At 46.1% G+C, this 26,711-nt stretch overlaps 1 long non-coding RNA gene across 1 annotated transcript; it reads left to right on the plus strand.

Annotated features, from left to right (window-relative positions):
* LOC118017700 lies at positions 1-26,711 on the plus strand. The gene is made up of 3 exons (XR_004681215.1): positions 1-417; positions 8,616-8,732; positions 26,163-26,711. It is a non-coding gene; the product is annotated as an uncharacterized LOC118017700 (long non-coding RNA).

The raw sequence follows: 26,711 nt of genomic DNA on the forward strand, positions 1-26,711 counted from the left end.
TAAGTGGTAGCCTCAGTCTCACTGCTGGGCCTGATCACTGCAGCCTCTGGCGCTTAGTAAGCGCCTACTGATCTGCAGGATGTTATCTTCCATCCCTCCCCACCCCCCACCACAGAAGGGGGGGTAGAAGCACTTCCTATTCACCTGGGTAGAGGGCAGTGTCCCTTCACTGTCTTAGCCCTGCTCGCCCTGTCCCAGAGTTTATGTTAACTCTCCCGCTCTGTCACAATGTAATCTGAAGGGATCGCGATCACCCGAGCTGGGCTGGCTCTGCCCCCATGTTAACCGGAGCAGAAACTACATTTCCCAGAATTCCCTTTCCCGCGGAGCTCTGGGATAGCCCGGGCGCAAGACTTTGAGCGAGATTCTTGTAAGATGGAGTTGAAGCCGCCGACGTGCTCATTTTACGCCTGGGAGGTGGGTGCACGGCGTGGGGCGCCCTTGCAGCCCGGCCTGTGGTTACTTAGCGCTGACTTACTTTGTCAGGGGGCAGCCGCCGCGTCTGCAGCTTCTCCACCTGCTGCCACTCCGCGTGCCAGACCCGGTTCCGGGGGCCGCGGGGGGGGGGGGGGGGCAAGACAGGACACGTTCCTGCTCTCGCTGAGCTTGTGCTTTCCTGGAGGCCAGCGAGCCGGATAGAAAGGGCTCCCCAAACCGGTTCTCCGCAGCAGCCGGGGACAGTTCGATCTCACCGCCGTGGTGACGGTGACCGATGCCATCCCCAGCCTTTCCATCTCTCTCCGCCTTCTGGGTTTGCATCTTTTTTTTTTTTTAAGATTTTATTTATTTATTTGGCAGAGACACAGCGAGAGAGGGAACACAAGCAGGGGGAGTGGGAGAGGCAGAAGCAGGCTCCCCGCGGAGCAGGGAGCCCGAGCAGGTCTTGATCCCTGGGATCATGACCTGAGCCGAAGGCAGACGCCTAACGACTGAGCCAGGCAGGCGCCCTGGGTCTGCTTGAAGACAAGAGTATGCAAAGACACGCTCTGAACCATCAGCCGGGGTTACCTCTGAGAAGTGAAATTGGTAAGGAGGGTTTTCCTGCTTTTACACACAACTGAGGCAAAGAGAGGTTACACAGTGTGCCCATGATCACACAGCTGGTCATTCCGTAGCCGAGCTGAGGCCTTGTCCCCCTGCCTGCTTCATACATCCGGTTTCTTCCCATGACGAGGTCGGGCCCCTGCCCCTCTCATGCCTTCCATCAGGACCCGGCCTCCAGATTTCCAACTCAGACTTTCCCCCAAAATCCCCTTGTGCCTTCACTGCCTGCCTTGGCCAGGGCTCTGTGATAGGACAGAATTAGAACTTGCCTGGTGGTGGGAGGTGGAAGCAATGGCTGCAGAAGAGAAGTGACTTTCAACTTCTAGGAATTGACTTTGACAATCAGATCAGGCAAGGGGCTGAGTCACTGGCAGGCCCCTCCGGCTTGGTTTTAACCAGGTCAGATGGTGCAGCGCGTGGGGGGCGGGTGGGGTGCAGAGGGCTCGGTTCCACTTCCTGCTGTGGAGGTTCAGGCCCTTCGATGCAGTTTCTGTCTCTGATGGGGAGGACGCGCCCAGCAAGTGTCAATCCGGGCCACCTGGGTGGGCTAAATTTAGGTCTTAGGATGTCAAAGCTGCGAGAACCCAATATCTTGTTTTGCAGATGAACGAAGTGAGATGGAGAGCGGTCGAGAGACTTGCCTGGGTCATAGAGCTGGGGTCACAGCTGGGACTCAAACCCAGGCCTCTCCAAAAGTCACCACACTAACTCCAGAACGGGTGCTCTTTCCAAACACCCATCTAAGGCCTGGGGACAAAGTGAGCCCCCGAGAGCTCCTGCACTAATCAGCTATTGTTCTAACAGTGCCACTAAACAACCATTCCCCAAACCCAGTGACTGACAGCAGGCATGTCTTCGCATGCTCTCAGGTCATGGGTCAGCAGGTTGACCGTGGCTCAGCTAATTTAGGCAGGGCTGGGCTGGGCCACCCTGCTTCAGGCTGTGGGTTGGGTTCCAGTCTCTTCTACCTGTGTTTATTCTGGGGCCCAGGCCGAAGGGGCCTCCCGACAACCAGGGAGAGATCTTCATGAAACTGTGCTCAGGGGAGAGAAGGGGAGACAGGGAGGCAGCCAGGCAAGCTGAGGCCAGCGTCCGGATGGTAAAGGAGCTCAAGGCCAAACCAACTGGCCCAAGCACGTTTAAGGCTTTGGCTCAAGTCATGCCTGGTACATTCCGATAGCTAAAGGAAGCCACAGGCTGGGCCCAACATAGCAGGCTGGGATGTATGTTCAGCCCAGGAGAGAGAAGGCCGGTAAACATCTGCTGACCAATACTATGACCCCAGCCTATCACGGAGGCACGGACCTGAAGATGGCCCTGCCTACTGCAGCTGCCCTGTTGGTAAACAGGCCATTCTGCCAGGTGCTCTGTTACCTGCCCCCGAGAATGGCCAATGGAAGCCAGGGTGCAGGGAGGGACTGCATGACCTCCTAGGGAGAATTAATTGTTAGAAAATGTGGATTCATGGGCGCCTGGGTGGCTCAGTTGGTTAAGCGACTGCCTTCGGCTCAGGTCATGATCCTGGAGTCCCGGGATCGAGTCCCGCATCAGGCTCCCTGCTTGGCAGGGAGTCTGCTTCTCCCTCTCCCACTCCCCGTTTGTGTTCCCTCTCTCGCTGTGTCTTTCTCTGTCAAATAAATAAATAAATAAATCTTTAAAAAAAAAAAAAAAGAAAATGCGGATTCAGAGTGGGCAACAGGGCCTGAGCACAAAAGAGAGTCCCAGATTTGAGGCAGTGGCTGGAAACTGAAAGTCCCCTCATTCCACTGTCCTTGGGAGGTATGTGCCACACCCAAGGGAGAAAGCCATCATGCGGTTTTGAACTAAAAGAACAGCTTCATTGGGGCGCCTGGCTGGTTCAGTCGGTAGAATATGTGACTGTTGATCTTGGGGTTGTGAGTTCAAGCCCCATGTCGGGCGTACAGCTTACTTAAAAAAAAAAAAAAAGGTAATCTCACCCTCTGTAAAAGAAGAGCTTCATCAACCTATGCATCCCAATTGGGCGTAAACACCTCTACTGCAGGGACTTCCGGACTGACCCTAGAGTGCTTTGTCACAGACCCAGGAGCTGCCTGGGCCCCGGGCATTGGAGCCCTCAGTGAGGGTCTGAAGCCGGGCCAAGGCCAAGGCAGGGTCTGGGTGGAGCAGAGGACAACCATGGTGCCCAGCAGGCCTCCAGAGGTCCACCACACACATCGAGGGGCAGAGACCAACAGAAGTGGATGCAGCCCAGTCAGATTCACAGGCCCACGGGAGGCCCCACTCGAGGACAACGGGATCTATCCTGCGGCAGGTGGGGAGTTTGTGGTGGACTGGAGTTCTGGGCAAGCAGGTGGGCCTGGGCCTGGGGTGATCTCTTTGCACCCATAGGCTGGTGAGACCTGGACAGCCTCAAGTCATGGGCTGAGGTTCCCAAGTTCACGACCCACGTCTGCTGTGTCTCTAAACCCCTGGTGCCCAGCCCCCAGTCAGAAGAGAGTAGGCGGTGCGGATGTTTGCTCGGTGGGTGGGCAAATAATAACACTAACAGCAAGAAACATAACAACAACAGCTGCTTCTGTCCACAGGATGTGAGGGGTGTCCCAGGAGACCCTAAAAGATACCTGGGGCATTTGACGTCTTTTAGGCCCTGGTGAGTCCCTGCCTCCCTCCCTTTTCGGCCTGGTGTGCCCCACCTGATATCGGGCGGGGCCCTGGGGGAGAGGCTGGGCCACAGGCAGCTCAGCCAGGCTGACCAGGAGCCTCAGTGACCAAGAGAGTGGTCAAGTTCGTGGTTTCAACGCCGCTCACAGGCACTCTGGTGCGTGTCCCATATTAGTGAGATGTGTGTGGCGGTGTGATGGGGGGGGTCTGAGTGGGCGTGACCACAGGCATCCAGGGGCCTCAGCGGCAGTGGGGAAGCGGGGTGGTGATAGGACAAGAGGGAGGAGGGTGGTGGCCGGTGAGGAGGAGGGGAACTTCGGAGACTTTAGGGAAGTCAGATGTGTTGTGGTGACACAGCAGGTGGCCAGCTTGGGCACTCTGCCCACGTGATCTCATGGAGGATCTTACAACAGCCCTGCTTTGCAAGTTGCCACCATTTCACAGAGGAGGAAGCTGAGACTCCAAGGAAGGAAGCAGCATGGGCCGGAATGCAGAGCAGAGCTCAGCCAGTCATCCAAATGACAATGGCCATAGGGACAGGGGATTCAAGCTGATCTCTGAGAGGGTCCCTCTGGGCAGGCAGGTGTGGCAGACCCCCTCTGTGGTCCTCCCACCTCCGGCTCCTTTTCTGAGACCTGCCCTTCCCCCCAGGTGGGTCCCCACAGGCCCTGCAAGTACCCTACCTCTCTGCCCCCGCTGATGACACCAGGGATGAACGCTGACTCAAGCTGGGCCAATCAGCTTCTCTCTCTTGCAACTTAGCCCTGGGGGTCAGCAATGCTGGGCTGCCTTTTTGGCTGGTTATTCGAAATGAAACGTAAAGCGGGGTCAACTTGCTGTATTTGAGCCACATGTTCATAAAATGGCAGAGAAAAGACACAATCATAGAGAACCTGAACCTGTGCTCAGGGGAGAGAAGGGGAGACAGGGAGGCAGCCAGGAAGCTGGGGCCAGCGTCTGGATGGCGAAGGCCGAGGAGTCTGAGCAAGCACCGGGACTGCCAGGAGTGCAGGATCCGCAGGTGTGCTGTAAACCAGCCCTCTTACCAACAACAGCAGCGAAGCCCTAATCTGTAGCATTTGCCAACGTCCATGATGTAAGTGTTCCCACCACGGCTGATTTCAAGCCACCAACAAATGTCCCTGGGAAGAGACCGAGCTGGGAAGAGAGCCAACTTCATCCAGCATAGCCAACCACTAAATGGGGATGAGGAGTAGCTGATGGATGCCCGGACAGGTGGCCTGGAGAGATCTTGGGGGCAGGGGGGGCAGGGCAATACACCCGAAGTATCACTAGAGGGACCTGGCATAGGTGGGCAGCTCCCTTTAAAGGAGCCAGGAGAGACAGCAAGGCTCTGGGCTGCCGTGGGCCTGTGTTTGTGCCCTCAGGGGACCATATTAGTGAGGCCTTCATCAAGGGGATAGCCCAGTTCTCAGAACCCTGACCTGAGGGCAGGACTAGACTAGCAGCAAAGGTGAGGGAGGTTTCATTCATTCATTCATTCATTCATTCATTCATTCATTCATTCATTCAACAAGCAGTTAATGAGCTCTGACCATGTGCCCTGCCCCGGAGTTGCGACAGAGAACAAGGCAGACACTGCTTTTCCCTTCCCTCTGGGAAACTGGAGTCGGGCAGAGGATGTGGGCATGGACACAGGCAGAGAAGGGCTGGATGGGGTGGATGGGGGCACAGGGACCTGGGAAGCTCAAAGAAGGAGCATCTAACCCTCAATGGGGAGGTAACATCAAGGAAGGCTGCCCAAGGGAAGGGTCTGCAAGTTGAGGGCTGCAGGAACCATGGAGGAAGGGGCGTGGGGTGGGGGTAGGGAGAAGGTTCTAGGCAGGGGAACAGCCTGTGCCAAGACCCCAGAGGTGGAAGGACTGAGCGTCATTCAGTCTGGTGGGAGGGTGGGAAGAAAATGAGAGTTGACCGGGAGTAGTTAGAAGCCATTAGAGGCTTTCAAGCTGAGGGACACTGTGATCAGTTTACCCACCCACCCCCAAGATCATTCTGGCTGCTCTGGAGGCAAAAGAGGGTCAGGGAGACCAGCTACAAATGCCCCAGCAAAAGTCAAGTGGGGCTCAAGCAGAAGAGAAGGGAGACTGAGTCAAAACATATTTCAGAGGAGGCTGGGTGAATGTAGGGGATGAGAAACAAGGATCAAGGATCATCAAGGATCCTGGCAAGATGGTTGGTCTGAAAAATGGACGGTGGCGCCATTTATCAAGGTGGGGTGGGGGGCTGGGAAAGGAATGAGTTGATGTGAGGGAAGCTTATTGTGGGGGTTATTCTGCCATTTTTGACCCTAAGCTTTTTCATTCCACTGGGGAACTGCCCACCTTGAGAGTCTTGGTAGGAGTAGAGGGCAAAGCCCACTGCAAAATGTAAATGCAGAGCCCCTTGCTCAAAAATTATTATGAATTTCAAGATGGTGAAAGGACTCATACTAAGGAGTTCAGAGCATTAGGCAGTGTTTGTGGCTGTAGATAGCTTTCCTATTGAATCCTTCCAAGTATATTATTACATATTTATATTATGTATCTGATTATTACCATTATTATAATTTAATACTATTGTTCTTAAAATTACATTTTGCAACTCATTGAGTTGGGCACTTTACATTCAGTATCAACATCATTGTTATTGTTATTTTAAAAATAAGAAGAGCTAATATTTATCGAAGGCCTGTACTAGACCAGACACTGTGCTAAATGATTTGCATACATTATCTTATTTCACAAATAAAGAAATTGAAGTTCAGAGCAGTTAAAAAACTTTCCCATAGGGCGCCTAGGTGGCTCAGTCGATTAAGCATCTGCCTTCAGCTCAGGTCATGATCCCAGGGTCCTGGGATCGAGTCCCGCATCGGGCTCCTTGCTCAGCGGGGGTCTGCTTCTCCCTCTGCCTTCTCTGCCTGCCACTCCCCCTGCTTGTGCTCTCTCTCTGACAAATAAATAAATAAAATCTTAAAAAAAAAACAACTTTCCCATGATTACATGACTAATACATGATGGAGACAGTTTACAATCTCAGATCTGTCTGAATCAAGCCTATGATATTATCCATTATTCTATAAAACTATTTTTCAAATGTTCCTGATAATAAAGATGATCATCTGACATTTGTTTAAAAATACAGAGCTCCAGGATCCTCCCTTAAGAGAACCTGGTTTAGTAGCTCTGAATTAGGATTCAGGTCTCTATATTTTGATCCCTAGAAGATTTTTATTGTCAGGCAAGCTTGGGAAACACTGCTGTGATACCTAGTGATAGGATTGTGGCAAATTCTTCTGTTGTTGACAATTATTCATTCCCTTCCTTGTAAGAGGATCATACAGCCACACCGTTGCCCTACCTCCTGGTAGGCAGAGGTCTAGTTCTCAGCACCACTGCTAGGCTCGGCAGCGTGAATTGCTCTGACCACTGGAAAGTGAGCAACGTGACATCCAGATGTCTAGCACAAACTTTGAATACAGTGGCATGGTTCAGCTTGCTCTCTTGCACTTCTGTCCTCCGCCATGAAAACAACCTGTCCCAGAGAAGGGGCTATTTCTTCAGCCTGGGTTCCAGAACAAGAAGTCATATGAAGCAGTACTAACTTGCCATCCTGGTGAGAAATAAAGATTTGTTGTTGTAAGCCTTCGAGATTTGGGGAAGTTGTTTGTTACACAGCACAGCTGATAAATACAATATTTATTTATAATATTATATAATAACAGTGACATCTATTGAGGACTTTTTATGTGTGAAGCATTTTATTTATATATTTTGTCTCTAATCATAGCAAAAATAAATTGGAAGCTAGGGATTATGATCTCCATTTTAAAGATTTTTTTTTTTTTACTTATTTATTTGAGAGAGAGAATGAGAGAGAGAGAGCACATGAGAGGGGGGAGGGTCAGAGGGAGAAGCAGACTCCCTGCCAAGCAGGAAGCCCGATGCGGGACTCGATCCCGGGACTCCAGGATCATGACCTGAGCCGAAGGCAGTTGCTTAACCAACTGAGCCACCCAGGCGCCCCTATGATCTCCATTTTAGACACCAGGAAACTAAAGCTCAAAGAGGTGAGGTAACTTGTCTAAAGTCAGGAGCAGTGACGACACTGTCTGCTTCCAGAACTCTTCACTCACGAGTGAACCTTCTTGCCCCCTCCCTTCCCCCTCCTCCTCTTTCCCACCTCTCTCCTCTGCTTTCTGCCACCATCCGTCTCAAGTGCAACCTGTTGGCAGAAATAGACATATGCAATATTTAATTCACTTTAATTAAAATATATTTTAGTGGATTTTTTTCTGGGACATAACTCATTTTGATGGGAACCCATTGGATTTTAATGGGAAACCTATTAGAGGAACATATTGTGATCTTTAATGAAGCTGGGCTGTGTGGAGAACCACCTACAGGTAATTAGAAACCCCCCAGGCCCTTGGGGAATAAGGTGAGCTGAACTTCAGTTTGTTTAAGACAATTAATGCAGACAATGATCTGGGAACGAATTAAATGGTCCTTGATTAGGAGCAGCTGTGCAGGTGGCGTCCTCAGGAAAATGGGACATGCAAGTGGGGCTTTTAAGAAAGAGTGATTATTAATGCTTATCTGTTTATATTGGCAGCTAGCACTTCACCAGGCTGTCGGTTTGATCAAGTGGCTCCATCTCCCCACCCCACCTCTTCATGCTCTCTTTCTTCATTGATAACTTCTGGGTCTGCCAGGTGTCTCAAGGGACCTGCTTGCCTCTGATAGCCGATGGGTGCATCCACATTGGCAGGCTGGGAGCCCCCCTAACTCCCACAAGTGTATGCTTCCATATTGATGGGCACTTCTACACTGGTGGGATTGGGAACCTCTGTATTGTCAAATATGGTTGTTCCTACAGTAGTTAGAATAGGAACATCTATGCTTTTTCACTTGCACGTTTTGTATTTGCAGCTCTAAGAGCCACTGTACTCCTAAAAGGAAGCATTGCCCCAAGTCTGGAATGGGCTTATTCCTGCTGGAATACTGAGGAAATCCACATTGAAAGAAATAATAAGCACTGCACTGACCGTAAGTACTCTTGTACTAGAGATGAGCACATTTCCCCTTTGCCTTGATTGAGGGCCTCTGCACATGCAGGGAGGATGCATCTTCACTAGAAGAATGGGAAGGCTGCCTCAAAGAAGAGACATCTAAACTGGGTCCTGGTGGGAGTTAGCAAGAGTTCACTTCTATATTGACAGGAATGGAGCTTACAGCTGTGGGTGCTTCTACATCCATTAGAACGAAAGCATCTGCAGTGGTTGGGCTGGGAATGTCCCCAGGGACAGGAATGGGTATGATTATCTTGAAAGAAAAACTGGTGGGTCTATATTGGCAAGGAAGGGTGCTTCACACAGGTACATATGGGGCGCTTCTACACTCACATGAATAGGAAGCCCTACATTTGCTAGAACAAGCGCCTCTATAGATGGGCATGTCTACGTTAGCAAGGATGGGCACTTCTATGCTGGCAGGGGTAATTCCTAGAAAAGAATGGAACTTTTGCATTGAAAGGAATGGCTGTCTCTTCGTTGGTGAAGGTGGGCACTTCTACACTGATCTCTGACATTTCCTGACTCCTGACCATTAAAACCAGAGTGATTCCACTGACTTTTCCGAAGTCCCAGACCATTCCCTCAACTCCCAGCCCAGGGTTACTTTGTCCAGAGGTGGAGGAGGCAGTCACACCGTGGGTGCCATGGGGCAGGGAGAGACAATGGAGAGAGGAAGCAGGACCACTGGTTACCTACCTGCCCAGGAGTGGATTAGGAAGGGAAGAACCCAGAGTAGGTCCCAAGCAACTTTTTGGTACTCAGAACCAGTGAGGCCAGGGAGGGTGGCAGCCAGGACCCCCCACCAACTTCCCCAATCCCCGAGCCCCTTCCCCAATCCCCTCACAGCTCAAGCTTCTGGCAGGGGCTGCTGTGAGATTCCCCATGCAACCCTGACATGGGGCTGTAGCTAAAACATTGGTCTGGCAGTTTTCCCTCTTTAAGTTGAAGTGTGATGTTGGCAGGCAGTGAGCTGTGGTGGCAGGCTGCCAGAGGGAGCATGTGTTGGAAATCCTTGTTCCACGTTGCAGCAATCTGGGGCTCCCCCACCCACAAACTGCTCCAGAGCCAGCCAGCCACGGGGGCCAGAGCCTCCCACTGATGGGGAGCAGCCACCAAGAATAGGGAATGATGAGGAACAGAGGCTTAGAGAAACCAGGGATAGAGGAAGACGTGAATAGAAATGGAGCCACAGAGAGACATAGCCACAAAACCACAGCCAAAGACAGACACAGAGAGACCCATGGAGACCCAAGGTCAGAGAGATCCAAGGAAGATAGAATTGAAAGAAATTAAGAAGCATGGGAGATTGGATAAAAATGACAGACTGGGTCCAGTCATCTCTCCCCAAATCTCCAGTTATAACAGAAAAAATATATGTATTGATGTAAGTGTATAAACTATTGTAACAGTTGTAGAAAACAAGAAAGTTCTCAGTGGATCAGAAACTTTTTGGAATTCCTGAAAGATGGAAAGTAGACAGGCCTGAATTGACAGAGAAGCCCATAGCCCAAAACACACAAGGAAAGCATCACTGTGCAAGATGGGCTGGTTCCAGGAATGCTCCAAGCTCAGAGTCAACAGGACCACAGGATACACAGAGCAGCAGGGGACCAGTGCAATCATGAGAGTGAGCGAATGAGAAGCTGCATGTGAAGCAGCCAGGCTGGCCTATTCCTGACCAACTCCCCCTCCCCACTCCCTATTGCTCATGCTGAGCAGCTAATGGCAGGGGAGTTTACCCATAAGCCAGAGCAATGAGTGGACATATTTAGGTCTAAGAGTCAAGGACATGCCCTGGGGAATCTAATGACACACTGGGAAGTGGGAAGAAGACCAGCTTCCATCACATACCACTGACAACACTTCTCCACAGTGATTACCAGAGACAAACTCTTGCGGTCAAAACCATCCTTCAGAGACAGGCAGATAGAGCCAATCACCGAAGAAAACCAAGAATGCCAAAGCATTTCAGGAAAATCAACACTGTGAAAGAGGGGAATCAAATTTAACCAACAGAAGACCTTAAACTCAAGGGAATAGACTTAAGGGGGCAAATACAAACAAAAAGTAGACTTTAAAGTAGTATAATTACCATCCCTAGGGAGATTGGAGAAGCTATCATACCCATAAATTGAGAACAGGCTGTTACTAAAATGAATCACTAAGAGATCTTGAAAATTTAAAATAATTGTTCAAATTTAAAACTCAGTAGGTTGGCTGAATAGTACAAAATATAGCTAAAGGGAAAGTTGGAATAAATTTAAAGACATGCAGCCCCTATGCCACACCTAGGTGTAAGCTTAGAGAAACTTTTTCATGTGTGTAAGGAATTATGTGAGTGTTCACTGCAGAATTGTTTGATGCAATTAGAAAAAATTGGAAACAACCCATAAGCTAACAGAGAATGGATAAAAAAAACTGTGGTTTGGTCACATTACAGAATCTTATGCAACAGATACCTACAGCTACATGTATCCACAGGGATCAATTTTAAAAATATAATGCTGAGTGACTAAAAAGCAATTGCAGAATGATAGATTGGTACAATATCTATTATATAAAGTCAAAACATGAAAACAATAGTATACACCTTTTCTATGCATTCAGTATAACATTGATGGTTATATTTCAAGAAAATTTACATTAAAATTGGAAAATGTGTATCTGAAATACATAGAGAACTGTTACAATGTGATAATAGGACAAACAATCCAATAATAATGGAGAAAAGATTTGAACAGAAATTCCAAAAAGGAAGATATATGAATGCAATAATCACATTAAAAATCCCCAGCTTTATTAGTCACTAGAGAAATACAAAGTAAAATAATAATGACGAACCACCATACACTAAAGTTAAAAAGACTGGCAATACCAAGTGTTAGCAAGGATATGGAGAAACTGGAACTCTCATAGGTTGCTGGTGGGCATGCAAAACAGCACAGCCAATTGGAAAACAGTACGTTAACATAAAGTTAAGAACACACTTACCCTGTAACGTAGCAATTTTACTTTCATGTATTTACCCAAGAGAAATTAAAACATATGTCCACCCAAAGATCTGAACACAAATGTTCATAGTTGCATTATTCAGAATAGCCCTAAACTGGAAGTAACTCCAGTGTTCATCAGCTGGTGAATGGATAAATGAATTGTTGTATATTCATACTTGGGAATACTACTCAGCAATAAAAAGTAATTAAACATTGATAATGCATGCAAAAACATGGCTGAATCTCAAAAATATTATGCTAAGTGAAATAAACCAAACGTAAAAGAATATACACATCTGACCCCATATATGTAATTCTAAAAAAGGCAAATCTATAGGACAGAAAGAGGTTGTTGTCTAGGACCAGGGTAGAAGCAGGTGATCAACTGCCAAAGGGCACATGAAAATTTTTTGGGGTGATGGAATTCTTTTATATCTTGACTGTGATGGTGGTTACACAATTTCATACAAATACCAAAATTCATCAAATGGCACACTTAAAAATAAGTGAATTATATAGTATACAAATAATACCTTAATAAAAAGTTAATTTAAAAATCATAAAGACCAAATTCAACATAGTTGTTACCTATGGACAGAAAAGAAAGGGACTGGAATTGGGAAGAGAACACAAAGAGCTTCAACTTTATTGACAATATTTAGTTGCTTAAAAATAGAAATATAAAGCAAATAGGGCAAAATGTTAAAACTGGGTAGTGTGTACTGGTGTGTTTGTTATATTATTTAGTCTTTATACTTTTAAATATATTTTATGTTGAAATATTTCTAAATTGTTTTTGAAATAATGAATTAGTGAGTTAAAAATAAGCTGAGGGAGGGGCCCTGGGTGGCTCAGCTGGTTAAGCATCTGCCTTTGGCTTGGGTCATGATCCCAGCATCCTGGGATCGAGCCCCTCATTGGGCTCCCTGCTCGGCGGGAAGCCTGCGTCTCCTTCTCCCACTCCCCCTGCTTGTGTTCCTGCTTTCACTATCTCTCTGTCAAATAAAAAAAAATAAGCTGAGGGATGGGGCAGTTGGCTGGGTGGCTCCATTGGGTGGCTCAGTTGATTAAATGTCTGAGTCTTGGTTTCAGCTTAGATAATGATCTCATGGGTCATGAGATCAAGCCCTGTGGTGGGCTCTGTGCTCATCAGGGAATCTGCTTGAGGATTGTCTCCCTCTGCCACTCCCCCCACTCGTGAGTATGATCTCTCTCTCTCTCTCCCTCTCTCCAAAATAAAAAAATAAATCTTTAAAAAAAATAAGCTGAGGGATTCTCTTAAGACTGTGGTGTAAAATGACTAAGAGAGATGGAGAATGAAAAAATAGTTAAATGATATAGAAACTAGATACAGAAATTTCAACATTTTTCTAGTCAGAGTTTCATAAGCAGAAGATGGAGAGAGAAAGATAATCAATCAATCAATAGGAGAACATTTCCCAAAACTGGAAGCAGTCAAGAGTCTTAAAGTTGAGAGGATCAATCAAATGCTAAGCAATATAAATGGAGGGAGAAAGATTCATTCCTGACACACAGTGATAAGATTTCAGAAGGAAAAGTCTTAAAAGGTAGAGAGGGGATAGCACTGCTTATTCTCAGAGGAATAAGATTCAGATTGGCAAATGATTTCTATTTGGCAACTGGAAAACAATGGACAAAGAGCTTCAAATTTCTAGAGAAAATTGTTTTGATCCTAAGATCCTGTGCATAACTCAACTAGCCTTCAAGAGTGAGTGGGGGGGGGGGGGGCGCCTGGGTGGCTCAGTCGGTTAAGCAACTGCCTTCAGCTCAGGTCATGATCCTGGAGTCCCTGGATCGAGTCCCGCATCGGGCTCCCTGCTCGGCAGGGAGCCTGCTTCTCCCTCTGACCCTCCCCCCTCTCATGTGCTCTCTGTCTCTCTCATTCTCTCTGTCTCAAATAAATAAATAAAATCTTTAAAAAAAAAAAAGTGAGTGGGGGAGGGATCAAGGATATTTTGGACAGAGTCTCTCTGAACGAATATATTATTCACAGACTCTCTAAAAGAATTACTCAAGAATGTACGGCCATAAAAGAAAAAGAAAATGAAAAAAAGACCAAAAAAGACATGGGGTATGGGAAATAGTGATTTAAAAAAAAAAACAGTAAAACTTTGTTAAGTCTAATTTTGAATGCATAATCCAACAGCAGCAGCAACAGCAATGACAACAGTAACAACCCAGGAACTCACACTCCAGGTGATCTCAATGTGTAATGTATTCAGGAGTGGGGATGGGGTGTGAGAGTGTTTTTTTTTTTATTTTTTTAATTTTTTTTATTTGCGAGAGAGAGAATGAGAGAGAGCATGAGAGGGAGGAGGGTCAGAGGGAGAAGCAGACTCCCTGCTGAGCAGGGAGCCCAATGTGGGACTCGATCCCAGGACTCCAGGATCATGACCTGAGCCGAAGGCAGTCGCCCAACCAACTGAGCCACCCAGGCGCCCGAGAGTGTTTTTTTTTTAACTAGTTCAAGGAGAGGATATAGATCCTGAGGATCTCTAGACATATAAAGTGCAAGTTTAAATATGTGTTTAAAGAAGATTTCTCTTTCTGAGTAGGATATAGTGGTTATGGCAGGCCAGGCCCTCACTACATTAACTAGGGGAAAAAATAGATAAATTGCAAAATCATATTATTAAAACCATCACAGAGCTGGTAATGAGGAGTAGATGAGCTAAAATCCAGAGCAGGAGGAGCCCTTCCTAGAGGAGCTGGTGATCAGCCTTGGGAGCATCTCCCAATTCTAGGCTTGGCCTGAAGGATCTTGTTTGCCTCAAGCTGAGAGGTGCTACTGAAGCAAAGAGAACACAGCAAAGCTTTTGCTGGTCTTGTAGGACCAGTGTGATGGGTGGAAACTGTAGATGTTCACAATGCAGTGTCCCCACAGAAGAATTTTTGAGGTCTGTGCTGTGTGGGAGGCTGACTGACTGGACCAGAAACTTCTAAAACATGATGTGAAATCTGTGGTTTCACAGTATGTGGTCCCACTAGAGAGAGGAGATGACCTCAGCACTGGTGCTTTCTCCATCAAGAGGTCAAACCTCCAAAGAGAGCAATGGGATCTCTCAGTCACTTAGGGATGAGGAGACAGAAACCTTCCAGTCTCTCAATCAAAAGCCTAGAAGGGCCATATCCAAAAAACATGAATAAATCAGAGATAGGCTGAGACTTACTAAAAGTGCAACTCAGCCCTCATCCAACTCAAGTCCTCATTGTATTGAACTGATCAGCTTCCATCTTATTTGTCTAACAGAGGAATGGGTAAACCTTCATCCTGAGTATCTATGATTCTTTTATACATAGTGTGTGTCGTAACATTTTTAAAAAATTGCTAAACATGTATAGGGGCAGGGAAATGTGGCCAATAATCAATAGGAAAAAACAAACAATAGAAGAAAACCCATAGATTGAGGAGATACTGAAATTATAAGACAAGGCATTATTAAGCTATGATTAACGTTTTAAACTAAATCATTGAAAAAATGGACAAGATGAATGAAAAGATGAAGAATTTCAAGATAATTGAAATTTATAAAAATAATCAAATGAGCATTCTAAAATAAAAATATGGGGGCACCTAGGTGGCTCAGTCGGCTGAGCATCTGATTCTTGATTTCAGCTTGGGTCATGATCTCGGGGTCATGAGATCAAGCCCCACATGCTCGGTATAGAGTCTGCTTGTCCCTCTCCCTCTGCTCCTCCCCTTGCTCACACACACTCTCTCTCTCTCAAATAAATAAAAACTTAAAATAAATAAAATAAAATAAAAATATGAAAATTGAAATTAAAAACTCATTAAATGGGCTCAACAGCAGTTTAGACACAGCTGAAGAGGTAATTAGTGAAGTGGAAAATAGGTCAGAAGAAAATATTCAGATAGAAGCATGGAGAGAAGGAAAGAATGCAATACACAGAAAAGAGACAAAGACATCTGAGATACAATGGAAACAGGGAGTTTCTCTCCCTTTTATCTATTATAATTGTGTAATGTAGTTTAAGAAGGAGAGAAAAGAAGAAATGAGGCAGAAAAGATATTTGGAGAGATAATGCCTCAGAACTTTTCAAAACTGGAAAGGCAGTAACCCCTAAATACAGGAAGTTCAGCAAACTACAAGGAGATTAAAACAAGGAAACATGTCTAAGGGCATAGAGATCATCTTAAAAGGAAAGAGACCCAGAAGGGGAAGAGACACATTACCACATTCCCATCAAAGAATTATAGTAAGACAGCTGACTTTTCAATAGCAACCACAGAAGCCAGAGGACAATGGCATGAAATCTTTAAAGTGTAGAAAGAAAAAAAAAAAAAAAAAGAAAGAAAAAGAAAAAATCCTGTCAACATAGAATGCTATACACAACAAAAGTAGCCTTTAAAACTGACATTTAAAATAAGTAAAAGTTGATGGGGCGCCTGGGTGGCTCAGTCGTTAAGCGTCTGCCTTCGGCTCAGGTCATGATCCCAGGGTCCTGGGATCGAGCCCCGCATCGGGCTCCCTGCTTGGCGGGAAGCCTGCTTCTCCCTCTCCCACTCCCCCTGCTTGTGTTCCCTCTCTCACTATCTCTCTCTCTGTCAAATAAATAAATCTTAAAAAAAAAAAAAAGTAAAAGTTGAAAAATTCATTGCCAGAACATTTACACTATAAGAACCACTAAAGAAAAATCTTCAGTCTAAAGAAAGCTTTCTCAGATTAGAGAAAGGAGCCCAGATGGGTGCATGGAACTGCAGGAAAGAATGAAGAATGAAGAAACTAGATAAGCATAAGACTAAAAACTGCTTATAAGAACAATGAGGCAAATGTGTTGTGAACTTATAAACTATGTAAAAGTAAAATATATGACAATACCAAAAAGATCATGAAGTGGTAAATAGGAGTTAAGCTGCTGTGATATTCTTACATCTTTCAGAAAGTGGCAAAAGGACTAACTTAAGACCTGAAGCTGGGGGACAATATCAAATTATCTAATATATATATAACTGAAATCCCAGAAGTAAAAGAGAGAGGAAAACCAGGTCAAAAGAAATATTTGAAGTGATAATAACTGAGAATTTCCCAAAATTAATAAAAGACACCAAACCACATATCCAAGAAGCTCAGAACACAGAAGGAGGATAACATTTTTTTAAAAGAGAGAGTCACATCATATTCAAACTGCTGAAAATTAAAGATGACTAGAAAAACCTTAAATCTTATAGGCAGCCAGAGATAAAAAGCACATTACATTACAAAAGAACAAATATGGAACTATAGCAGACTTCTCCCCAAAACTACATAAGCCAGTAGCCCTTAGAGTGTCATCATTAAAGTTTTGAAAGAAAAATAGCTATCAACTTGGAATTATCTACCTGGTGAAAATATCTTTCAAATATTCAGGAGAAATTAAGACTATCCCTCTTTAGGGGTGCCTGGCTGGTGCAGTAAGTTAAGCATCTGACTCTTGGTTTCAGCTCGGGTCATGATCTCAGGGTCATGAGATCGAACCCCATGTCAGGTTCTATACTCAGCACAGAGTCTGCTTAAGATTCTCTCTCCCTTGGGGCACCTGGGTGGCTCAGATGGTTGGGCGTCTGCCTTCGGCTCGGGTCATGATCCCAGGGTCCTGGGATCGAGCCCCACGTCTGGCTCCTGGCTCAGTGGGGAGCCTGCTTCTCCCTCTGCCTCTCCCCCGCTCGTGCTCTCTCTCTCTGTATCTCTGTGTCTCGAATGAATAAATAAAATCTTTAAAAAAAAAAAAAAAGATTCTCTCTCCCTCTCTCTCTGCCCCTCCCCCCGTAAAATAAATAAATAAATCTTAAAAAAAAAACACTAAACCTCTTTGAAGATAATAAAAGTAGAAAATCCAAGAGGAAAACTATGAAAAACTATTATAAACTAATAAGAGAATTTAGTAAAGAGGCAATTATAAGAACAACATACAAAAATCAATAGCTTTCTGAGCCATTGGTACTAACCAATTACAACATTTCAGAGGGAAAACCCCCCTCATGATAGTATCAAAAAATATAAAGTGCCCAGGAATAAACTTATCAAGAAATGTGTTAGCATTATGAAGAAAAGTACACAATTTTATTGATGTAAATAAAGGAAGACTTAAAGAAAGACACACAGCATCCCGAAAGGAAAAGACTTTATATCACACACACAAAAAATCCATTTTCCCCGGGGTGCCTGAGTGGCTCAGTCATTAGGCATCTGCCTTCAGCTCAGGTCATGATCCCAGGGTCCTGGGATTGAGCCCCGCATCAGGATCCCTACTCTGCGGGAAGCCTGCTTCTCCCTCTCCCACTCCCCCGCTTGTGTTCCCTCTCTTGCTGTCTTTCTCTGTCAAATAAAAAAATAAAATCTTAAAAAAAAAAAAAATTCCCCAAATCAGTTTGTAAATCCAATGCAATACCAATTAAAATTCTAATGGAATTTTGGGGTGCCTTGGTGGCTCAGTCAGTTAAGCGTCTGATTCTGGATTTCATCTCAGGTCATGATCTCAGGGTTTTAAGATTGAGCCCCCCATTGGGCTCCATGCTGGGCATAGAGCCTGCTTAAGATTCTCTTTTTCGGGCGCCTGGGTGGCTCAGTTGGTTGGGCGACTGCCTTCAGCTCAGGTCATGATCCTGGAGTCCCTGGATTGAGTCCCGCATCGGGCTCCCTGCTCGGCGGGGAGTCTGCTTCTCCCTCTGACCCTCCCCCCTCTCATGTGCTCTCTCTCAAATAAATAAATAAAATCTTAAAAAAAAAAAAAGATTCTCTTTTTCCCTCTCCCTCTGCCCCTCCCCCATCTCTCCCTCTTTAAAAAAAAAAATCTTTTTTTTTCTAAAGATTTTATTTATTTATTTGACAGAGAGAGAGAGAGTACAAGCAGGGGGAGCAACAGAGGGAGAGGGAGAAGCAGGCTCCCCACTGAGCAAGAAGCCTAATGCAGGGCTCAATCCCAGGACTCTGGTATAATGACCTGAGCCGAAGGTAGACACTTAACCAACTGAGCCACCCAGGCACCCCTAAAAAAAAGATTTTAATGGAATTTTTCCAGCTGATTCTAAAGTTCCTTGGAGGAGGAAATATGTACATGGACAGCCAAGAAACTTTATAAAGAGAACAATGGAGACTTTACCTATAAGCTATCCAAATACAAAGTTATAGTTATTAAAACATTATGGTATTGATGAGGAAAGATATGAATGGACCAATGAAACACATGGGATTTTGAAAATAATTATAAAAGTTTTAGAAGAAAAAGTAAAAGAATATTTTCATAATCTCATGGTAGGAAAACCTTCATTAAAAAACAAACCCCCACCCCCAAGCACACACACAAAACAACAGAGTAAACCTAAAAGGAAAAGATAGATATGGAAAAACATATATACAATTTCTGTATGTATCCTAAGGGCTAGACTGGAATTGGCAAATAGCAAACATCTCATGGCTTACTGCTTTTCCACCTGTGGCAGACATCATTAATCAATCTCAGAACAATTTCCTGCTGAACCTATACAAGTTTTTACAGTTCTCTCCAATAGAGTACTTTGGACAGTCACCACCAGTTCGTTATACACTTCGCATAAAAAATGAAACCATCTGATGCCCCAGGGATATACAATTCTTCCCTGTGGCTGTGACCTATAGGGGTATTCATGAGCTTCTCAGGGTAAAAGGCTTTTGTCAGCACATCCTCCTGGAGTACAGCTCCCTCAGAGCTCTCCTTGGTGCTGAAAATTAGTCTGCATTTCCCTGTAGGTGCCTGGATCCTGCCACTTCCCACCCTGCCACCATTGTTCACATGAACCAAATTTCCCTTAGCTGCCAGAGATGCACCTTGTAAATAAACAACACCCAGACTATGCTAAGGATGAGAAAAGAACAGTTTGGAAGTAACTAATTCTGAAAGGGAAGTGTTAGATTTTGTTATGAGACATGATCTAACCAAACAAGAACCCAGGTAATTGTGGGAGTCAGAATCAGAGATGTGGTGAACATTAGAGCATCTTGCAAACCATGAGTGAAGGTGTGTGTGGGGGGAAGTGAGAATCTAATGTTTTCAACCTGAAGCCCGCCTGAGACAGAGTGAGGATGAAGCAGGTCTCAGAGACAGGAAAGCACAACCAAATTCAGGTACTGGGAAGGGTGAATGACAAAGAATTATATGGACCTCCATTAAATTCCATTGAAAAGATCCTTGCTGGTTAATGGATATTTCTTTGTCATGTGACTCAAAGCCCCAACCCTCTAATCATATGGCTTAACTTTCTGGAATGGTCAGTCTCCATCCTGAGTCATCTCATTAGTATACACTTTCTTGGGGTCTACCACAAGTCACCTAATTAGCATAAACCATCAGGTGTGGTCTGAGGGGCCTATCATGAATAACAAAGACACTCCTATTACCCAGAAAATTCCAAGGATTTGGTGGTCACCTCCCAGGAAGCAAGGACAAAGGCCAGCCAAATTCTTTATTACACTCTGTCAGTACCTTTGCAATTGTCCTTATATTTAGCTCTCCTTAATTTACCCAATTTGAGGGTGCCATCTCTTCTCCACTGTGACCCTGGCACCCTGACTAGTACAACAAATGAAACTAAAATTAAATACATCCCTTCTAGCACTTCCATTGGCAAGAACTTAGTGACATGGCCATACCTAGCTGCAAAGGAGCCTGGGGAATGTAGTCTGTAGCTGTGTGTCCACGTGCCCGCCTAAAACTCTGCTACAATGGCAGAAAGAAAGGATGTGTTTGAGGGAGTAAATAGTAGTCTGTCACACTGCCCAGTCATTTTTTTTAAATTATTATTTTTTAAAAAGATTTTATTTATTTATTTATTTATTTATTTATTTATTTATTTATTTATTTATTTGAGAGAGAGAGAAAAAGACAGAGAGAGAGGATGTGAGTGGGGTTAGGGACAGAGGGAGAGGGAGAGAGAGATTCCCAGGCAGACTCCATGCTGAGCATGAGGCCCGATGTGGGGCTCGATCCCATGACCCTGAGATCATGACCTGAGTCAAAATAGAGAGTCAGATGCTCAACCGACTGAGCTACCCAGGTGCCCCTAGGCATTTTGAACATCTTAAAATCTTTGCCAGCTTGATAGGCAAAAGGTAGTATTTTGTCATTATAATTTGCATTTTTTGTTTACTAGAAAGGAAGAACATGTTTTCATTTCCTGTTGACTATTTGTCTTTATTGTACTGTGATTTTTTTTTCAGGTCTTTGGTCCATTTTTCCACTGACTTTTTAGAGAGTTTTATTGATCAAATGAACTCTTTTAGGCTTAAAGATAATTCTTTTTTTGTCAAAGGAACTTAAAAAAAAACCCTAGTTCAAAACTGAAATGAAGAAAGTAATAGAAAAATCACAAAAAAAGACAGACTTCATTGAGCCTCATGTAAGGTAACTCTTCTCTGGTGACTTATTCCTGGTGGATTCACAGGCACTTTACCTTGGTGTCTCTTCTAGTTTGGGTCTCCACATGGCCATTTTATGTGCCATTGCCTGGGAGCAGGCAAATTAAACATAGTGCTATGTTTTCTTCTTTCCAGAAGGTTCAAATCTGTTCAGGTTGGAAGAAGGTGTTTCTAATTTCTAGCATGTTTCTCAAGCACAGGAGACCATCTTCAGTGTAGAGGTCCAGTGAGTGTTGGCTCCTTTGGTGGGGGTTCTCAAGCTGACCACTTCTGGAGAATTCTCATTAGCTCAGTCACCAGGCTGTGACTTCACAAAATATGACTCTAATATCTTAGTTTGTGTCCCCTCCAAAATAGAGCCCGAGTCGAGGACTTGGGAACCAAGAGTTTCATGGTGAGGTAATATCACAAAACTGGAGCAAGGGAGAAGGGGGAAGGAGACAGGGGGAGGAAATGCCAGGGAAGGGTGTGTGTTGGACTGGGCAAGCGACAGGCAGTCTGCTGGGAAATCTCTAAGGAAATGTGTAGAATGCACCTGAAACTTGTCTCTCGAAAGGACAGCGGACAGAGATATTTGTCCTCTGGCTCCCCTCCCCCTATGGGCAGAAGCTGACCACAGGACTGTTAACTCCCTGAGACTTCCCAGCTGCCTTGGAAAATCCCTAAGTGGCCACCATAGCTGCAGCTGAACTTAGAGGTGGGTCAAGCGGATATGGTGGGCCACGAATAGCATGGCTATGTTGCATTTTTTCAGTATGTAAATACCTCAACCACATACTAAGAAAAATACACATGTTGTGTTTTGGGTAGGGCCATTCCGAAAGCTGCTGAGACTTCAGCAATATGGGCTGGTGGGGAAGGGCTAGCAGCTGGACCACATGGAAAGGGTCTCCAGGTGGCACAGAGTGAATCAAACTCAGATGGGGAGTGGGACAAAGGGTGTGAGGACATGGAGCTCCAGGCTCCAGGTTTGACAGGTTGCAGCCCTGCCTGCAGGTGGGCTGAGGCTGCTGATACAGCACTCAAGGGCTGGATAGGCTGACCCCAAGGAGAGACCAGTGTTCCCAACCATGCCCCATCACAACAAAGTATCCACAAGCAGGCAAAGGGGTAGATTCGAGGATGTGTTCATCTTAATGGTGTTCATTATAGCAATCTGAAAAAACAAGCTGGGCAATCAGAAGACATGGGTTACAAATTATGATACAGCCATTAAAAATAAAGCCAATTTGCATGGATTGCAGAAGACAAAGGACAAATTGAACTGCACTGGACAAAATCCAGACTGTGGGAAACTCTACAGGCCAAACAGCCAGCGTCCTCAACAGACATATTTTAAGGAAAAGAACAGGGAGGAGGGGAACCTATAGATTAAAAGCACTTATTTTTTTTCAAAGACTTATTTATTTATTTTAGAGAGAAAGAGACAGCTCTGGGCTGGAGGGGGTGGGGGAAGGGGCAGAGGGAATTGGAAAGAGAATCTCAAGGGGACTTCTGATTAAAAGCACTTAAATGACATAGGAAATGTTTTTTAATTGCCAACTGAACTATGGTATCTAAGTGTTTCCACTTGGGTGATAAAACCACAGAGAAATGCAAAGGAGTGATTGACATAAAAATAAGGATAGTGGTTATTTTGGGGTGTAAGGAAGCAGTTGTGGCCCGGCGGGGTGCAGGGAGGCATTAGGGAGGCTGGCCAAGTTCTCTGTCTTGAACCAGGTGGTGGTCACAATGGTGTTTATTATAATTCATTAAGCTGTACATTTGTCTTGCTGTGGCTTCTGTCTCTTTGTTTTATTTTATATTTAAAAGGTGGGGTTTTTTCCTAACCTTTGTTTCCTTTTACCTTTCTGTATTGTCTGAATCTTACACAGTGAACCTTTTTGTTTCCAATGAATCATTTCAATAACTATTACTTTTAGTTCTTTAAAGCCGATTTTATTTTAGGGGGAAAAAAGAATAAAGCACATATGGTCACCATGCCAACCCCGTGCCACCTGTCCCCACGTCCCAACCAGCCCTCATCTTGGCTGTGTGGTTCTCACAGGCACATCCTCACCCCCAGCAGCTCATAGTGGCCCATGTTCATGGAACACTCACCCAGGGCCTCCCCCTCAGGCACTGGCTTCTCTACTCCTCATGTCTGCACCAACAGGAGCTCCAGAGTGTTGGGAGGGTGGCACGTCCAGAGCATGGAAGCTGTGCACCACCTCCATCCATACCTGCAAACACAAGCAAAGTATTTTCCTGGCAGAGGTTATAGGTGCAGTCAGTACGGATTTCTGCTGGGAGTCCAGCAGTGCCCTGGGAGAGTCTCTGAGGCTGGACCGAAGAGCCGGCCTCCAGTGTGGACAACAGCCTCTGGCTGGCCTTGGTGAGACCCGGCCAGCTCCCTAGATTCTGTCAGGCGAGCGGAGTTATCCCTGGAGACTCAGCCTAGAGTAGGCCTTTATCTGAGTGAGGGTCAAGACCGAGAGGAAGCCCCTGGGTCTCCTCCCAGGCTGCAGAGCGGGCTGGGGCCTGGAGGTTGGAGTTGGGGGGCGGGGGCTCACAGGAGCCGCAGACTCATTATCCTTCCCAAACCTGCTCAGCCTCCAGGTTCCCCAAATGAGTGGGCAGAACTGCCACCCTCCTGCGCCACGCCCCCACCAGGACAGAGTAAGGACACAGCTTTGCTCTTCCTTCCCCATCCTCCCCCTCCCAGGTGCCACCCATTCCACCACCTGCGTCTCCCAAGTTCCCCATTTCTCTCCACCCCTGAGGCGCTTTCCTTGCCCCGGCCTCTCTGCTCAGCCGATGGTTCCTCTGTGGTTCTATGGCGGGTGGCACGTGCTTTGCCAGGACATTGCCGTGGTGAGAGTGTGTTGCTTGCAGGCGCCTTGCCAAGCACTCTGTCCTCACAACCCCATGAGGTGGATGCTATTATTAGCCCCACTTTACAGATGAGGACACTGAGGCCCAGACCTCTCACGTCCGTTGCCCCATTATGGCAGCTGTCACGTGCTGCGGTGAGGCTAGGATTCGACCCCAGGCCGCCTGGATCCAGTCGTGGAGACTGAGAAGGAGGGCTCTGGCATCAGCCGGGGCTGGGCTGGAATCTCCCAGATTCTTACCTAGAATCTTCCAGGTAAGTTGGAATCTTATCTAGGAGCTTGCAGGCTGTGTGACCTGAGGACATTCACATCGTCTCCGGAGTCCTAGTTTTTCCATCTGTAAAATGGAGATGCTGATCTTACATCGGGTTGTGGAGAAGGTAAGATGAAATAATGCGCTTAAAGTTTGATGGAGGGTAGCTACTATCTCATTGCCCACGGCGCTTCCCTCTTCCAATCTTTCCTCCCAAGTCCCACCCACCACCCAGCAGGCTGAGTAATTTTTCTTTTTTTAAAAAATCAGCTCTTAAAAAAAAATGCCATCTTGATCCCATTATTCCCTGGCTAAAACCTTCCACATGGTTCCAAGGCTCCTCATTGCTACAAGATAAATCCTCTCTCTTTGTCCCAGAATTAAAGGCCTCCCTGATGTGGCTTCTGATGTTCTGTCCCCTGTGCATCTCCTCTGCCCCTTCTGCCCTGGATTCTCCCTCTCACGTCCCACACTTCATCACCCTGGCCTTTTCCCTTACCTCCCAGGCTCCTCACACACCCTTTCCTCTACACAAGCAACTCCTGACTCCTGGAACACAATTCTCCACTGGGTCCGCTTGGCACTCTCCAGCTCTGCCCTTAAGACTGAAGCTCAATGTCACCACCTCTGTGGCTCCCCTTCTCTGCTGAGGTGAATTAGAGGTGAATTAGCCCACACTCTCCCCTCCGCCCTTGCCTAGCAATGCCTTTATTGTTATTCTTACAATGCAACGTGGAGTTATGGCTTCGGTCTCCTCTACTAGAATATAAGCTCTTTGAGGCAGAGACCTATGCAGATGAGGTTGGGAGTCCCAAGTGGCCCTACTCCTGGGCCCCGAGATCCTCTTCAGCTTTTCCATCTGCTTCCCTAGAGGACAGAGAAGTACCTGCTGAGGGAGGAAGCCTTGGCACCAAGGGTCAGCAGTGCCGCTCATTGGAAGACGCCTTTTGGAGGGATCTGCCCAGCTCACAATGGCTCTTTTCTCCAGACTGCTCTCCTGGCCAGTGGTGGGCCAGCTTCCTTGGACACAGCCAATCAGACTATATAGGCAGTAGCCCCAAATGGTCCAGTCTCAGCACAGATTCAGATTCAAAGACACAAAATACAGCCATTAAATAGGGAATTGAAAAGAATTCCAAGGGCGCTTGGCTGACTTAGTCAGAAGAGCATGTGACCCTTGACCTTGGGGTCATGAGTTTAAGTCCCACATTTGGTGCAGAGATAATTAATAAATCAACTAAAAATAATAATAATTCCAGCCTTTACCTGAATTTTAAGAACAATAAAGGAATCCAGACTAGAATTCACAGCGGCTCTCCTCACCTGTCCTTCTCTCCTCCCCACCCCCACTAGCGCCTGTTCCACCACCTTTCACTCACCAGATCCCCGGATGCCCCTTGGGTTTCTCTTTTTCTCTCCTCCCTGCTTCCCATTTCTTTATCATGTAGATTGTCTTCAGCTCTCACCTCTCACCTTTCCTTCCTTCTCTCTGCTCCCATCCTCTATACCCATTCTTCTGATTCTTCAAACTTGGGATCTGGGAACCGGGTTGACAAGTGGTGGTTGGAGAGCAACGTCAAGGGTAGGGAATGTACCTGACATTGGCACATCAATAAATACTCTCCCCAACAGGTACACAGGGGACCTGGCACTTTCTTCTGTTATTCTTTTATTCCGGACACAAGTCTCATGCACAATTTGCATATCATTACCGTATTTATCCTCAGGTCTTGCAGCAATCCTGTCACACCTGTCTTTTCCCAATCCTGGCCTGCGTTTTACAGTTCACAAAGCACTTTTATATTCCCTGTCTCACTAGACTGTCATGATAACCCTGGGAAGGTGGAGACTAATGTTTTCCCCATTTTACAGATAGAAAAACTGAAAGAAGCTGAATCACCTGCCCAAGGTGCCACTGGCAGGATTTGAATCCAGATCTTCCTGAGCCTAGGTACAGCTCTTAAACACTACTCTCCTTGTCTTTTAAACCACGTCTTCCTTCAGCTGATGCTGAGACCATCATATTCATATTAAGATATGCACATATATACCCACACAGTCACACCCATCTACACAGAAACAATAAAGGACACACACATCCATACACTCCCAACAGGCAGACGGTGCATGCCTACCCAGGGGCAAGCACAACACCCAGGCACACGTGTCCCCACATGGAAGCAGAGTCTCCAGCAACACAAGTGTGTGTGCACCACTGGAAAATCTTCATTAATATGGACAAGGGTGAGGTTAACCCCACTGCTCCCCCTGTGGTCCTCCATGGCCCTGAACTCCCCCCAGACCCTCCAGTCACCGTGGCCTGTCCCTGCCTGAGCCCCTCCACCCCCTTCTCCTCCTGCACATTCTTTCATTGTGCCCTTTCCTGAACTCAGCTCTGCCACCAGGCTCTGCTGGGACCTC

The sequence above is a fragment of the Mirounga leonina genome, unplaced genomic scaffold (assembly GCF_011800145.1).
Source record: "Mirounga leonina isolate KUSES-001 unplaced genomic scaffold, KU_Mleo_1.0 Mir_170, whole genome shotgun sequence".
Lineage (NCBI taxonomy): Eukaryota > Metazoa > Chordata > Mammalia > Carnivora > Phocidae > Mirounga > Mirounga leonina.